Raw genomic sequence first — 5,042 nt, forward strand, 5'->3', positions numbered from 1 at the left:
TCCTGTACGTCTTAATTGCACTGCAGCAGGGTTGTCGCAATGAACTATCAATCAAGTTATTTATTTACCACCTTATGCCTATTATAACCTATTATTAATGCCTATTAATAAATGTTCTGAGAATAATGCAAACAATAATAAACTGATTGTCCAACACTTTGCAATGATTCAAAATCTAATACCATTAGGTATGGCCACATCTGTGATGTGTTTTTATCTGGATGTCCAGGTTGTGTAACAACCGTAGCATGTCGTAGAGCGATCTTTGCTGGTCACTGCTACCGCTCCAAGGATCAAGTAATATCAGATCAGGCAGCGGTGGCCGAACGGATAGCGGCGCGGTCTTGATACCGGAAGGTTCCTAGTTCGAATCAGCCGTCCGACACGTTACAATTACCACCGCTGAAGTGCCCTTGAACAAGGCATTGAACCACTACGATGAAATGTGTTCTATGAGCAGGGCCTGGCTGGAAACAAGTTCTTGAGCTTAGCCCAGATACCCTGGGTAAATATAGATTTCATTTCATTTCATTTCATTTCAGATATCCTGCTATGGCGGCTCCCCCAATCGTCCAATTGATGAATTGAACATGGTGGACCCTGTTGTAAACAAGTGTAATGCTTAATTGGTTCGTCCACTCACAGTTAACAGCCTTTGTATTGAGTTTGTGCTTGAAATGTACTGTAATTCTGCAAACTGTTAATACAAATTTTCAATCAATCAAAAAGGAACCAGGCCTCATACATATCCTGACACAATCTCCAGGGACACAGGACTGACATTCCAAGAACTGGGAGCAGCAATGGCTGACAGGACCCGATGGAAAGACGTGGCATCTACGATCTCGACGACAGTCGAAAGATGATGATGATGTAACACAAGGATGACTGTTTCAAAACTGTACAGGGCATGAGTCTACAGTTTCAGGTCATTGAGATGTCTGTCTTTCATTTTTTTTGCAGTAGATAAACTTTGTCAAAGAAGCTAATTATAATGATCTAATTATAATACCCGACGTCTCGACAGCAAAACAGAGATTGAATTCAGAGATCAGTTTTCACACATGTACCTGGCGCTACAAACATTGGGGATCTGTAGATCTGTCTTGTAGATTGGCTATTTTCTGCAAAGATATTTAGTCTATAGCAAAATGAAGAGGGAACTAGGCTATAGTATAGAAACTTTGTGAAAGTGGTTAAAAGGACAAGAAAGCAAATGCATCTGCAGTAGTATTATGCAATAACATGCATGAACCTTCTATGCATATGTTGTACATACTGTATATAAGCACAGGATAAGATATAACCATGGTCCGTTTCCCATGGAGAATGTTGCATCTCACTACCTCCTTGTGCTCTCCCCACTTTCTTTTTGTAGGTTTTCTCTCGATTTACTCATTGCAGATTCCCCATGTGTACTGTGACCCCCCCCCCCCTTTGCCTGTGGAGGATGTACTCAAACTTTTTCATGTCAAGGACGCCCCAATTAAAATACTGTATATTTGGCCCCAGACCCCCATGAGAAAGTATTTTGTGCCAGGAACCCGTCTGGGACCTGTCAGTCAATACATATAGCCTACATATATACTAGGTTTAAAGTGACTAAACTGATTTTTGATGCATTTGCTGTATTCACTCATTTAGCTGTGGATCCCCTGAAACACACACACACACACACACACACACACACACACACACACACCCCAGCAGCAGCTTCTTTTCACCTTACTGCGAGGGGTTTCACTGGGAGGCCGTAACATGTGTGAAGGTTCATGCTGTCTCTCCCAGGACACAATCCTCAGCCTGCAGCTTCCCACCCAACACTGACAAAATGTGTCGGCCCCTTGGAATTAAACACGGGTGTCTGCGGTGGGTGAGTGTTTTACCTCTACACCACCCAGATGACCTTCTCTTTGTGTCTTTTTTTTAATGAGTCTAATTATCTTGGTGTCAAGTCAGGCCATATACTGTATGATTGACTTTGTGGTTTGATGTAAGGTTATTAACAAAACTTCAAGATATGAATTTTGTCAATAAAGATTCCAGTCAATTAATCACTCTTCAGGCATAGTACAATTCCCTGCTTGGTGGCAGTTGAGTTGCTTTTTTGGTTCAATGACACAGTCATTGTGTTTCAGTAAACCGCCCTCTAACAAAGTTGATGTGACGGGTGGGTGTAATGGAAATGTGCTTTGTTTGTTAGTGGAAGAGCCAGCTCAGTGTCATTATGTTTCCTCATAATCACAAGACATAATAAATGTCTCCACAACAGAGGAACGCGGGCCCAGTAGTAAAATAGTTTGTTTGTACAACGTAACACTGCCTGCCATGGCACCATGCCTCCCACAGGGAGCGCAGGCCAAGATAAAAGGATAAATAGAAGCATGATAAATCGGAGGGCTTGTAACACACATGCATGCCATCTGTTACAGTGTCGCTCTGGTCCACGGGGGCTTAACACATTGTATTTATGTTTCCACTGAGGACTGATGGAATTGTACTCGCAACAGACACCAGAGCTAGTGGGAGGCTGCCTCTTTGTGGAGGGTTTATGCTACAGCATGCATGGCTCTTGTCCAATTTCTTTGGAAACTTAAAAATGACAGGGTCTCCCCTTAACTCTGACAGTATACAAATTGACCAATTTTGTTCCATTTGTACACTGTCATACTTGTAAGGATCAATTTAGAACCCCCCTAATGAACCCAAAGATTCCCTGGAATACTGTACACTGCAGTCTATATCACAGGGGCATATATGCGCTGAGTATTGGGGCCACTTGCTTTCTGAAGGTTGTGCAGGCTTCATGTACAGTTATGTAGCTGGGAGTTAGCTTAATTCACAAGATCGCCACTATGTCTAATATTACACCTTGAAAGTGTTTGGGGAAAATGGATTAGGAATCAGATGACCTATACAGTATGTCTGGAGAGACAGTGCCTGCTTCTGGAAATCCCAGTGGGAAAAACAAACCTGTGGGCCAGGGCCCACTGGTGGGCTGTGAGAGTATTGCAGGTGTGCCCCCAAATAATTGACAAATTATATAACGTTACATTAATACTTTATTTTAATACTTTATTAACAAATACATGTTAACGAAAAAAGACATGGTATTTTTTTTCTTTAAAACCTTGATTCTTTGCTCTGAAAATGTATGCAGCACTCCCACACGGACCACTGTGGTCAGCAGGAAACTAAGCCAAATAATATATTATAATATTGCTGTGTTCTGAATAGCACATACAAGGACAATATCTGTCTGTAATGATATAAGAGTTTAAAGCCAGATATTTAATTAGTGACTCTCAATCTTAGATCAACAAAGCAAGCAAGAGTTGCTTTCAGCCAACTTCGCAACATCTGGAAGTCCAAACAATTTATTATAACCTCAAAACTAAGATCAGGCTGTCCTGCTGTATGGTGCTGGAGAGTAACAAAACAGGATATGAGAAATGTTGATGTCTTCCAGAATAGCTTGAGCTTCTATCAGAAAATGCATCATCTTTTGGCCAAATAAGATCTCAAATTAGGAACTTTACAAGAAGACCACCCTGAGATAAAGAAATGCAGGTTAAGATGGCTCGGTCATGTGTTCAGGAGAGGATGCCTAACGAAAGTTACCCAAAGTTGCCTCGAGATGGACCCCAATTGGGGGAAAAAGAGCAGCAGACCAAAGAACACCTGGTGAAGGACTGATGTTGGAACTGAAGGAGATGGGTCTTTCCTGGGACAGGCCAAAGCACGAGACAGGCTTCAGTGGCAGACTGGCAGTGTAGCCTATGATTGTGACTTATGCCCTAACCGGGACGAAGAGGATAAGTAGGTAAATAATCTTTGTAGAGATTTTCTTTTGATCATTTTTAGGCATTTTTTGTTTCTTTTGACTTTTCTTTGAGTGATATGCAAGATCTCGTCCCTCCTGGCTACCCAGGTCTCCATAATAGTACTGAATGGAATGTTGGATCTCTGCTCTGTTATATAAAGTGTAACTTCTTGAGAATACAACTAAAATCAATTGAACTGACGACCAAGGGATATTGGGATTATGTGGTCCATGCGAACTGATTCTGGTCATAAGGCTATAATACAAAACATGATGAGAAATGAAAATTATTCTAATTTAATGGATAACCTATACAATATCCATTATGCGATTGCAGACCAACATATCGAGTTGCATGTCTGAAGGAATCTTAAAGTTGATTTACATTTGAGAAGATTCTAATCAGAACAGTGTTAATAGTTTGCAGAACATTGCCAACTATAACTATTGTAGGCTAGTAGTGTGTGTGTGTGTGTGTGTGTGTGTGTGTGTGTGTGTGTGGTTGTTCAGGCCTTATATTTTATGTCCTCAACTTGTGTGGTTTGGTCCCCAAGACCAGACATTGACAGTGTTTCTCAAGTGGGGTCCGGGGCCCAGGGGTCTTGTTGAGGGGGTTCTAGGGGGTCCCCAGCAAAAATAGCATAAAAACCATGCAGTTTAATTACTTCCCACTGTATATAGCAGCCTACTGTATATTGACTATTTTTGCTTAACAGGTTGACCCCGCCCCCCCCTTTTTTCCCCTCACTGTATATATTTATTTTCCCTTTTTACCTCCTTTTTGATGAATTCCTGTTCTGTCTATAGAAGTGTCTATTTGTACGTCTCTAAATGTTTTGATGATTTGAACATGGTGGACCCTGTTGGAAACAAGTGTAATGCTTAATTGGGTCGTCCACTCACAGTTAACAGCCTTTGTATTGAGTTTGTGCTTGAAATGTACTGTAATTCTGCAAACTGTTAATAAATTCTTCAATCAATCAATCAATCAAACATTAATTGCAAGCTTGTAGATCTGCTTTTTTTTTTTTTTTTTTGCTGCGGTCCGCAGCGAATACACAATTTTGGGGAAGAAGTTGGAGAACCACAGTACAGTACAGTACAGTACAGTACAGTACAGTACAGTACAGTACAGTACAGTACAGTACAGTACAGTACAGTACAGTACAGTGTGTGCAATGTTTCTGCTCTGGGGTCATGTCTTGCACAGAAACGGAAG

The sequence above is a fragment of the Electrona antarctica genome (genome assembly GCF_951216825.1).
Source record: "Electrona antarctica genome assembly, chromosome: 6".
Classification (NCBI taxonomy): Eukaryota; Metazoa; Chordata; class Actinopteri; order Myctophiformes; family Myctophidae; genus Electrona; species Electrona antarctica.